Raw genomic sequence first — 12613 nt, forward strand, 5'->3', positions numbered from 1 at the left:
TAGGGCCATGGGGTAATAATCGGTGGGCTTGATCCTGGCCTGGATTACCTCCGTCACATCCCGAATCTTTGCTCCAGGGAGGCAGCATACCTCTCGTGCCGAGGGGTCCTGGCGACAGATGGGTCCTTCCGTACCTCTCAGGATGGAGTCTCCTATGACGAGCACTCGTCGTCTCCTCCTCTGGATCATCGTGGATCTCTTGATCTGTTTGGAGTGTGAAGAACGTGGTGTTTCTTCTTATCCCTATTTGTTACATTATAAAGTGGGTTCACCTTATGTGAATTTGATTTATATGCCGTTCTCTGGGAATGCATGCATCACATAAATCGAGGGAGACCTGTATACCGTTACATAATATATATATCACAATCTATGGTTTATTTTCTGTTTGAAGGCTTTTTATTGTTTGTGAAACTTTTGTCAGAGAGATCAGATTTGCTGTACAATCTAGTAGTGGGGGAAGAGACCCTGGTAAACTATTAACAAGTTTAATGTTTCCAATTGGATTTTTTTTAAAAATTGAACAGAATGGTTTTGTTTTTTTTAAGCACAAATCCAGCTGAAAGCTAATATAGGTTTGGTGCTTATTTCCCCTTTGCACCTTTAATACCAAAATTTTATGTTAAGGAGTGAAACAAATTTGTATAAGTGTCTACACACATCTGTCAGATGAGCATTAAATATGATGCTGCTTTTTAATGTTTTACTTTTCTGTAAGCAATACCAAAACAATTTAAATATCCAGTGTAACATTCTTTTTACATTAACTAAGCTTAGCATCTTCGTTTGGTTTCTGTCCTGTGCCATCTTTATCTTTGAATATTTTTAAATTACCTCTTGAAGTAAGTGATTTTTTTAGGAATAAAATGAAACTTGAACAGGTCTTCAGTATTTTCTAATATAAGGGCGGGCAATTATTTTGGGCGGAGGGCTGCTGAGTTCGGCAAGCTGTCCGGGGCCCCATATATTTTAATTTAATTAAAAAATATATTTTTGTCCTGATTTTGTGTGCGTTTCTGCTGTATATGTAGAAGTGATTGCATAATAGCTCAAAATGCAGTCTTACTCTTGTATAGTGTGTGGGGTGTGCAGGGGTGTTGGAGGTATGGGGAGGTTTGTGGGGATACGTGGGGGTATGGTATTTGTGGGGTGTATGATTTTGTGTGGGGGTGAGGGTGTGGCTGTGGGGTGTGCAGGAAGGGTTTGAGGGTATGTGGGGTGTGCATGGGAGCTCCCTGCATGTGCCCCCCTGAGCTGGTCAGCACCTGCCCCCATCCTACGACAGCCTGTACTCCCCAGAGTTCAAGTGCCCTACGGCACTTTCCTGCCACTGCCAACAGTGTGCAGCCCCAGCACACCCCATGCCCGCTCTGCACCGACTGGCTACATACAGTGGTAGTGGCAGGGGACCAGTGCATACAGCCATGACCCTGTGCTCCCCATGCCGGCTCTTGGCTCCTCCATTAGGGCTGAGCAGAAGCGGCAGCAGAAACTGCAGAAACTGCTGCTCGGCATGGGAGGAAGCAGCCCTTCCTCCTCACCACCGCTGGGCAGTTTTTGCTGCGGCTGCCTTGAGCCTGCGGCGTGCTAGGCTATGGTGTGGCTCCTTCACTGTCACCTCTGGGCTGCCCAGCATGGCAGCAGCGACAATGTGGAGCAACTGCAGGGCATTTCACAGGCAGGAGTGAAGGAGCCACACCACAGCCTAGCACAGTGCGGTGTGGACTCTGGGCAGCCACAGCAAAAGCTGCCTGGTGACAGCAAAGCAAAAACACCACTTTCCCCATGCTGAGCAGCAGCTTCCGCCCAGCTGCTGCCACTGCCTCTGCTCAGCCCCAGTGGGCGAGCCCAGAGCTGGTGCTGGGCCCAGGCTCAGCAGCAGCAGCGTAGGACAAACTGCTGCTCCGTGTGTGGGAAAAGTGGCCTCCCCCCCTCCCACTGCTGGTGCTTTCTGGCGCAGCTGGCTTGAGCCCCCACGGGGCTCCCCTGTGCTGCCACTGCTGTCCCACAGGGTAGCCCAAAGGTGGTGGTGGCGGCATAGTGGAGGTGCAGGAGAGCCGCGCGTAGGCTCTGAGCGGCTGCAGTAGGAAGCATCAGCCACAGGGAGGGACCACTTACCCCCATGCTGAGCAGCAGTTGGTCTCATGCCACTGCTGCTCAGTCCAGATGGGTAAGCGTGGGGTGCACAGGGTCGGGCTGCATGTGCTTTTTCCTACCTGTACCACAGGACTGGAGCGCAGAAGAGTAGGAGTGAGTGGCCGCATGGGAGCACAGAGACAAGGCCTGCACCAGTGCTGGCAGGGCCCTGAGCCTGGCAGCAGAAGTGCGTGATCCCAGCTGGCAGGGGCTCTATGGAGCCGGGCCAGCTCCCCTCTCTCTGCTGGTGTAGCCCAGCCCAGCTCCAGATGCCCCATGCTCCTGCTGCCCCACTCTGGGACCTGCTGGTGCTGACCCTGGGGCTCTGGTGAGGGTCCTGTGCTCCTGTTTACTTCCAATCCCCCAGCCCCCACCACCGCTTTCCCTATTATCCTGCCCGCCCTTCTGCCGCTCTGCACCACGTGGCTGCTGGTTGCATGGCCACGATGGCAGGACTCGGCAGGAGCCGGCCCAGCCCCAAGGACTGGACAATCACCTGTGGTCCTTCCCTGACCCCCCCCCTCCCCCTCCCCCTCCCCCCTTCTTACCTGAGTTTCCTGCTCCAGCACAGGGAGGCATGAACAGCCCCACAGTCCCAGGTCAAAAACGTTCACTAGACAGGAGCTTGTGGCTGGCGAGGTGAGGCCAGGCAGGCCTTGCTGTTGCAGGGTCCTGCTATGGCTTCCCCTGCGTTCTACTGCCCCTGGCTCCTGTCATCTTTGACAGACAGCCAGGGGCAGATAAATACTAATTTTTTAAATTTTCCAGGGGCCCTGCGGACCAGATAAAATAGCCTGGTGGGCTGTATTTTGCACACCCCTGTTTTAATACATGACCTTACAATGTGTGCTGTGTTTCTTGCTGGGGAGGAGGGGGGATAAAGTGCAAAGAAGTTAACAGTGTTTAAGCATAACTGAAATGTTTCTTTAAAATGGAAAACATAGATGTGGTTTTAGAGGTATGAGACCATTTACTTAATACCTCTGGGTAGAAATAACAATATGGTATATTGAAGGGAGCTCTCTACAGTAACCAAATAAAGCTGTGAACAACAAAACCTATAGTCTCTGGAAAGAGAATAACAAATCCCAGTAATATGAGACTGTTAATTGGATCTGCTCTCCTTTTGTAGATAAAGAATGGACAACTGGCTTTTACTAACTAGATAACATGTTATAGATATGTGAAGTATATTATAGAGTTATCCTAAGAAGTGTGTAATGTTTGGGAGTAAGGAATGAATAAATCTCAAGATTTGGTTTAGTATGGATAATGAAATAACCAAGGAAAAAAAAAAGCTTTGAGCTTTTACTCACCTTTGCAATAGTAACAGAGCTGTGTGGTTATTTCTTTTTCCCTGGAGAATGTCATCTGCTGCAGAGGATGCTCCTTGTCAGTTACATGGTGGCTGTCTCCTGTCAGAAGAGGATGGATGAAGCTACAGTAGAGACCTTACTCATTATCAGTCTCTAATTCAAGTAGCTGGAGGTCTCTAACTTTTTAATAGAGAGGTTCTGCCTCAGACAGTGGTGATGAGAGGGTTTTTATATCATGCTCATGGGGAAGCAAATTGTGTAAAATTACTGTTTTAATAAGTTTAAGAGTTACTGTTTTGTAAATATCAGAAACAACAATAAACACTACAAAAGTGTGCTTATTCTGTCTGGAGAAATGCATGCAGCAACATAATTATATCTCTTTGTTTAGCAGGGTGTTCCCATACATAGTGCAAGTTTCTTTATGCTATCCAGAATGTGCTGTTGCTGGTCTCTTTTTTTGTTCTTTTTAATAGTGACTACATATTTACCAAACTAGGTGAATCAGCAAAATCTAATATTAAAGGAAACTAAACAGATATCCTGGTGTTTTCTGTGAGCAAGTGTACTTTTTCTGACTATTGAATATATAGTAACCAAATATCATAAGCACAGTCAGTGCTTGTTTGCAGCAATACTTGGAAAAATCAATAATCGCTTACCAGCAACTTTCCCATTAGAACACTTTCCATACCAGGTATTCAGATACACTCTCTGTAATGGCAACAGCTATGTCTCTCAGGGTGCTATAGGGTGTCAAACAATGGTAGCACAGTTAGGCTTACAAGCATGAGTCACAAGATTTAACCCTGAAAATTCAAATATAGTTGTGATCTTCCTGAAGTTTTTGCAACAGAAAAACTGTTATTTTTGAAGTAAATAAAAGGCCGAGAACTAATTTTCCCAGAGGTGCCTCAAGTCTAAGAATGTTGAGAACTACTATTTTCGAGTAACTTTATTTTCCCAAATCTTTTTTTCTAATGACATCATATATTGGGAACATTGTATACGAAGTTTGATATCAGTTAATTTATTGATTAGTTGTTTTTTTTTTTAATTCCTTAATGTGGTAAATGCCATTGTCTCCTAAAACTAGCTTTCTGTATAGTACAGCAGCATGAAAAAGTTGAGAAATGTGGTCTGTACTTTGAAGGTATTGGTTGCATGGGAAAATGGGCCAGTTAAAATTAGTTTTGGTTCCTGAGTAAATTAAAAATATTATTTTTGAAAACAAGTTTTTCAGTTGTTAAAGCTCCCTAGTTGTGATTTGGATTAAAATATGGATTAGGGAGGAAAGATACTTTATAATTAATCTAAGGGAACCCAATAATCCTTATGGCACCATATACAGTATTGTTCAGTAAAGACCCAATTCTTGGCTGTATTTAGAGCACTCTCTGAATCCACCATGTGTCTTGCTGGCTTTCTTGATGGTATCATACAATACTTGGAACAGCTGTAATATAATGTTTTATAGGTCTTTACCCAGTACCTTACAAAATATATCAGTGGATTTGGGTTTGCATATCAAACCTAAATGAGGTCCCAAATTATTTCCTGACCATTTGAGAATGAAGTTTTATCCTTCTGTCAGGGAGAGCTAAGAAGCTATTGTACAAATAGCTATTTCCATAACACATTTTTATATTGCTCTTCATAGTAACTTGTGTACTATTTAAATAGCAAATAGGCTCAAACTCAGAAGTGCTCTGCTGAATTTCTAGCAGTGTCTGTTAGAACAGTTGTTCTTAACCTTTTTAGACTCAAGGCACTCATCAGAAAATGCCAGCTCTTGGTTTTCATTCTTTTTGAACTAGAGAAAAATAATAGAGTGATTCTTCTGTTGCAAAGAATTTGGGCCACAAGTCAGAATGTTTTTGACACTATGAATTCCTATTTGAAATCTCTGGATGTATCTTTTGAACCCTATGCTTGCATACTTTAATAGTGTTCTTATTATATACCACCCCACGGCACCCTTAAAAGGATCTCACGGCGCTGAAGGGTGCACTCTGGTTAAGAATCACTATTCTTAAGATCCCCAACAAAATCTGTATTCCTTTGTGTGTGCACTGCCTCTGGAGAATTTGACTCTGAGAATCAGTTTATTGTGCAAAACAATATGTAATATGCAGGCTCTAGAGCAAGTTTACCTGGGTGGGACCTGAGACTATTGTCTGTCCTTATTTTCAGACTTGAAGAAAAGTACTATCACTGCATGGGTTTTCTGTTGGTTTCCTGAGTGCTTGTACTAACTCATTTGAGAACCAGTTTAATGCAGCTGCCAAGGTTGTTAGGGCTGAACAGGGTTTTTCCTACAGCGACACCTTTCATGCACAAGAGGTATCTGTAGTTTTGGCATCCGATGGTGGAAAGACTTCTTTTATTGCATCTGCTTTCCGTGGTGGTACCCAGCACGGGCTAGAAAACTCATGGAGGAGGAGGTGGCAACTAACAGAGGAGACATGCAGGAGGGAGGGAGCATCTGGGATTAGGCTGGGGCAGACAAGAGCTCCCCCAAGCCCCATCACTCCATTTTTGTCCACCACACTGGCCTTTCCTCTTAGGAGCCATTGGTTGGTTCCCTTTGCGTATGTGTGCCCCAGGCTGTACTCCAGTATGTTTTGGGTCTCCTGACATCTGGAAAATGTCTTCCTCAGAACCAAGCTCCTCTGGTTCACTGACATGAGTTAGGGTGAAGCTATTATAATGCAAGGTGTTCTGTCACTGATGGATGTATGGGAATATTATCTACAGCAGTGTTTCTCGACCCATTGGTTGTGACCCAAAAGTGGGTTGCAACAATGTATAAAAGGGTCATGAACAAACTTAAAAAATGGATCAACAAACTTTAAAAAATGGATTCTCCTTTAAAGGAGAAAAACGTGGGAAGCCGTGGCTTTTCCCTTGCAGGCTGGCAGAGTTCCAGCCTGTGAGAAGCTGCATGGAGCCCCCCATGCCCTTCTCCCCACCCCACACACCCACCCCCTGTTCGATGCACTGTAGGGCTGGGGTGCGGGGAGAGTTGGTTGGGAGTGAAGGGCACTGGGTTAGGACTGGCCATTGAAGTTTGGGTCCTGGTACAAAAAAAGGTTGAGAGTCACTGATGTATATAGCGCATGGCAAGTAATGACTTGTAGTCACTTTCTGTGATGGAATTAGCTGTTCCCTGTCATTGTCCTTCATATCTCGTCTCAAATGTTTGCTCTGAGACTCTGGGTTTTGTAGGAGATCTCAGGCTAAAAGTATGCCTATCATTCAAGAAGGCTAGTGGTGTCACAGGTGCCACAACTAACTTGACCAGGAAGGCTAGAAAGGTTCTTCTGACCTTGGGGGTCATGTAATAGAGGGAACAAACTGTTTACATCTTTAAAAATAAGCACAGTTTATTGTAAAATTTTGTTTCCCAAATAATGGAGAAAACTTCAGGGTGCCAGGCAGCCAAGAGGAAAATCTCAGGCTTTTCAGTTTCCCAAAATAGTCAAGTATCTGCTTTCATGTCTTCTCTTTTTGCTTTCCTTCCCCTATGTGCACCAGCTCTACTCCAATCTAGTTTATTTTCAGTAACCAGCCTGTTCCACCACTTCAGTTTTTCTCCCCTCGTTCTCACTCCAGGCTTCTCTGTTCTCTTGCCTATGTTTAAGCAGAGCATGAGAAAGGAGACAGAAAAGGGACTAATGTTCCTTAGCAGTGGTATAGAGAATGAAAGTTTTCTTGTGATGCAGGTTTTCCTCTTTAAGGTAACAAAGTGATTCCTTTCCCTCCATGTGACTTGGTGTTTTGGGGACCTGTCAGACCTCCATGAAACTAGGTATTATAACAAGAGAGTATTAGTAAAAACAATTTTTTGGTGACCCAAGCAAAACCTTGTTTGTTCACACTGTAAGCAGGAAATCAGTCCAGTTCAAATCATTGTCCAGATTGACCGTGCTTTTTAGTAAAAGAAACTCTTGACTAGTTTAAGGGTTGACATTTTGAATATATGGCTGTTCCATTGCATTGGGCACATCTCCATGAGACACTAAATGCACAGTAGACTAATTCTATTGCACGTTAGCACGGCAGGCAACATCGTGCTAATGAATAATAGAATTAGTCTAATGCACATCAGTGTCACCTGAAACATGTGCACCAGCACATTAAGTTAGTACGTGTTATTACTAATTTAATGTGCTGTAATTATGGTGCATTAACGAATGGTGTAGATGTGCGCCCATTCCGTCTTATTTTACATCCTTGTGAGTTGGTCTAGTTATATGCTGCTACTCCTTTGTAGCCAAAATGGTCCTTCATGGGAAAATGGGATCCAGTTGCAATACTTTATGCCAAATAAGGTCCATAGTATGAAAGTTAAAATTACAGGGGTTCCTTTTTACTGAGCTATGCTATGTAACACCTTTATTACTATGCACTTTTGGTCAATTTAAAGTTGACTATAATTGTCTTTCAAAGGCATCTGAAATCTTCCTGCAGTATTAAAAATAAAAAGTTTTCCACAGTATTAAAGGGATCAAACTTGGTCCTATATAAAAGCAAAGCTTGAACAAAGCAGAGACCCAATAGAAATGTTTCCATGGAATAAAAAAAAATTGAAAGCTGTGCTACTTTAACAAGTAAGCATCCCCCACATAAAGTTTGCAACCCAGATCTTGTATCAGTTGTGCCAGTGCAAGAGAAATTGAAAGTGAAATTAAGTGTAAGCATATGTGAATCCAACTGCTTTCCATTATTCAAAATTGAAAAAATGCAAAAAGTAACTTAAATCTGTTAAATTCTTTCAGTTACTAATTTTGATTTTGGTCCTTCAATGAGATCTGTGGGGATAGTCCCTGAGGCTCTTACAGAGCTACCTCTCATTTTGTGAGCAGAATCTTGGGATATTCTTGCTAAAGATAGGTATTCTGAACTATGAGGTTACATTTCTGACCCTGTTAAAGCAATTGAAATGCTCCTGTTGATTTTTATTGGGGCAAGAATTTAATCCCTAGGCTTTAATGAAAGTATGCCTTTTAATAATGGACTCTATATCAAAGCTAAAACTGTTGTACCACATGCTTCAAAACGCAGCAAAATGTTAGTAAAAGTGTGTGTTCTGTAATTGAATACATGCAAAACAAACTTAAATTGATCATATAACACACTTAAGTTACTTTTATTTCGACAACTTGCTTGAGATATTGCTGAGATATTTACAGTATCTTGTATGCCTTGCAAATATTTTGTGCACCTTGTTTTTTTACTATTTTTAAATATTCTATTTAATGCATTTTTATTTGTCCTTATAAAATTATTTGAGGATGAGTCAGCTGATCATTAACTCTATTTTCTGTTGCAGCTTGCAAAAAAGCAATGTCACAGAACTGACCACATTTATCACAGTAAGTGACAAAAAGCAATTAGCATTCTGATAATGTTTTGATCAGCATGAACTGTACAGGGAAAAGGGAAAATATTGTTTATACTTTATTTACTTTATAGATTATATATTGGGCCAGAATCTGCTCATAGGCTTTGATTCAGCAATATGCAAAAGCAGGTGCCTAATTAAGCCTTTTAGACTCTCAGGGTGCTTATGCATGTGCTCCAGCGTGTTCTGATTATAATGTGCTGGAGCAGGCTCGATTAAGTGAGGTTGCATGCTGCAATGTCTCGTGTATTCAGCACCCTGTGTTTAAAAATGGCAGTGGGGGCAGTGGGGGTTGTTGAACGAGTTCTAGTTAAAGCAGCCTCATGGCTATTTGTGAAACATGGGACGCTGAATATATGTGATGCTATGGCATTTTAATTAGAGCAGTTTTGAGCCACTCTAATTAAAATGCACCCTTCCCTACCCTGGAGCATGTGTATAGGCACTCCTAGTCCCATTGAGAGAGTGCCTGTAAATGTAAATACTTTACTGAACAAAGCTTTCAGCTTTAAGTTATGCCATTTCACTGATGTTATTTACAGCAGAATTTGTCCTAAAGAATTGTTCATTATCATTCATATACAATAGAATCTGTACATTAATTCATCCTTTGCTCTTCTCTACTTAATTTACATGTATAAATATTGGCTGCTGCCATTTCTCAGGAAATCTATTCTCTCAGGTTTCATTCTCTTACCATTATGGTTCATTTAAGGTATTTCATCATGGGCTATTCACAAATTTCAGTAATTCCATATTGTCTCCTCACACCAGTGCAAATTAGCAAGATTTTTTTCCCATTCTTGCAACTAATTGCATGCTCCCTGCCATGGAGTCCTTATTTATTGTGATAGGGGCTTAAAAATCAGTGTCTTCCAAATACTTACTCGGTGCAAATAATTCTTTATCAGTTCACAATTTTCTCAGTTTACTTAAAATTGAAAGTAAATTGAAGTGTGGTTACTCTGTGCTACAAATGTCCTAGTTATTGGTAGTTTTACCATGTGTAATATTGAAATACTGTTTGACTACAGAGTACTTATGGGTTTTTTCAGTTTGTGACTTTTTAAAATCCTGTTCAGTTCAAGCGGTTAAGAGAAGATGGTTTTAAAGCATATAACTAGCATTTAACTACAAAATCAATATTAATATATTTGGAATTTATTATTTGAAAAATTAATGCTGATAGAACAATGATGTAATGACAATTGTAATTCTTTGCTGCTTATTGGTCATAGGCTATCTTAAATTATTAATAGCACAGTTTGTTGGAATGTTCCAAACAGGAAGTAAAATGTGTTGTGTTTTTTTAAGCTTAATTACTTTTCAGGATAATTAGATCACACTTCTAGGGGCTGCCTATATCTTATAATAATTGTTAACTATTAAAAATTATTAATTGATGTCTTGAAATAGGTGCTGAGGAAAATAGGAAAAAAAATCGTGTTTGGCTATAGAGCACTTAACCTTTGGAACAGTTTTTTTTTAATCTTCATCTTGCTTGCTACCTGTTAGGAGCACATAATTAGATTCAGACAGAGATTTCAAATGATTTTATAATTTAATTTTAGTACCTTCAGATGAACCATTAGTTGAGTGTATAGAGGTAAAAGCAGACACTTTATTTTGTACAGAAATATTTTAGCTGTGTGTCAGGCAATGATATTCTGGTCAGCAAAAGCTTCCTTTAGTGTCCAGAAAGAATATTTTACAATACAGTGCAATCTTCTTGTATTTCAGTAGCGACCTTCATGCCTATATCCCAGGGGTGCCTTACAATCAGTAAAGTTAAAATTAGCATGGGTAGTACAAAAAATTGCTAAAACAATCATCTAAAAATGCTGACTAAAAATCATATTTAAGGTTAGATTTAAAAGCCTAATAGTTGGGAGTATGTTCTGACTTCAACTGGCTCTGTGTAACTTAGCAGAAAGTGAAGCTAATAAAGGCCCTACTGTGACATCAAACAATATTTAGAAATAGTGAGACCACCAGCATCTGCTGACTTGAAAGAACGACCAGGTTCAGATGGAGAGAGCAGATCTATTAAATAGGAGGGAACGAGTGATTTAAAGGTCAAAAGAACAATTTTATAGTGAATACATTGCTTAGCAGGCAGCCAGTGATGCGATAGCAAAACAGGAGGGAGATGATAAGATAACCTACTATATGTAAGTGTGTGGGGAGCAGCAATCTGAACCAACTGCAAAAAAATGCAAAAGCAGGCAACTCAGCAAGGAGGGTTGCCATAATAAATCCAGGCAAAAAGCAGGAAGAGTGTATCTAGTTTCCAACAAGGAGATTTACAGTTTTATTGCAAGCAGCAGGCACTGAAACTTGCTAGAATATTGTAGGACCATGTTTAAAGGTTTTGACAAAAGAACTCCTTTCTTGAACAGGCTTTCATCTGTAACCCTTTCCCTCCTTTAAGAAAGGGGCTTTTTCTCTGTATTTGGTATTTTGAATGGCTACTAATTCAAGAGCAAGAATCTCAAGTGAAAGTCTGTCTTCTACTCCATTCGTTTCTGAAGAGTGTCTTTAGATAGAGGAAGCTTCAGTTTCGGGTTTTCTTTTCTTTTTTTGGCTGGCATAAAATTGTCTTAAAATGGCCCTAGTTTTTGGACTGCACAAAGCTGACCTTTGGAGTCTAAAAAGTACACAATCTGCTGGCCCTCTTATCTGTGAAACCTATACATATCATGGCTAAGCTCAGTTTTATTTTGGAAAAATATCCTAGCCTTTTTCCTTCATAGATACATAGATGTAGGGTCGGAGGGGACCTGAGCAGATCATCAAGTCCAACCCCCTGCCCTGGGCAGGAATGAATACTGGACTCATATGACCCTTAGTAAGTTTAAGCTCATATGACCCCAGCTAGGTAGTTATCAAACCTCCTTTTAAAGACCCCTATGGTAGGAGCCAGCACTATTTCCCTTAGAAGCTGGTTCCAGATCCTGGCTGCCCTGACTGTGAAGTAGTGCCTCTTGATGTCTAGCCTGAACCTACTCTGAATCAACTTGTGGTCGTTATTCCTTGTTACTCCGGGAGGCGCTCAGGGGAACAGGGTCTCGCCCATTCCCCTCTGGTCCCCCCTGGTAAGTTTATAGAAGGCCACTAGATCCCCTTTCAGCCTTCTTTTGTGAAGACTAAACAGGTTCAGGTCCTGTAGCCTCTCCTCATAGGGCCTGCCCTGCTGCCCCCCGATCATGTGAGTGTCCCTCCTCTGGACCCTCTCGATGCTGGCCTTGTCCCTCCTGAAGTGCGGTGCCCAGAACTGGATGCGCTACTCCAACTGCGGCCTGACCAGTGTTGCATAGAGGGGGAGGATCATCTCCTTGGACCTGCTCATGATGCACCTGTGGATACATGACAAGGTGTGGTTAGCCTTGCTGACCGTGTCCTCACATTGGTGGCCCATGTTCATTTTAGAATCAATAATGACTCCAAGATCTCTTTCTGCCACTGTGCTTTTGAGAATGGAGTTCCCCAGCCTGTAGGTATGCTGCTGGTTTTTTCTGCCCAAGTGCAGCACCCTGCACTTGTCAGTATTGAATCCCATTCCATTCGCATTTGCCCGCCCCTGTAACCCGTCCAGGTCCAGTTGTATCCTGTCCCTCCCTTCTAGCATGTCCACCTCACCCCAAATCTTGGTGTCGTCAGCGAATTTGAACAGGGTGCATTTCACCCCCTCGTCCAAGTTGCTACTAAATAAATTGAACAGTACGGGCCTGAGGGGGCCCTGCGGGACTCCACT

At 42.1% G+C, this 12613-nt stretch overlaps 1 protein-coding gene across 19 annotated transcripts in view; it reads left to right on the top strand.

Moving 5' to 3' along the window:
• Positions 1-12613, top strand: part of BAZ2B (bromodomain adjacent to zinc finger domain 2B) — a 288601-nt gene that overhangs the window by 54541 nt on the left and 221447 nt on the right. For 16 of the 19 annotated variants that reach the window (XM_019480273.2, XM_014599410.3, XM_019480279.2 and 13 more), the window contains one exon: positions 8788-8830. The exons of the other annotated variants lie outside the window; for them this stretch is intronic. The gene's annotated coding sequence lies outside the window, so the exon portion shown is untranslated. The remainder of the gene's footprint in view (positions 1-8787; positions 8831-12613) is intronic. 19 annotated transcript variants of the gene reach the window in all.

Source organism: Alligator mississippiensis, chromosome 4, assembly GCF_030867095.1.
Source record: "Alligator mississippiensis isolate rAllMis1 chromosome 4, rAllMis1, whole genome shotgun sequence".
In the NCBI taxonomy this organism is placed as follows: domain Eukaryota; kingdom Metazoa; phylum Chordata; order Crocodylia; family Alligatoridae; genus Alligator; species Alligator mississippiensis.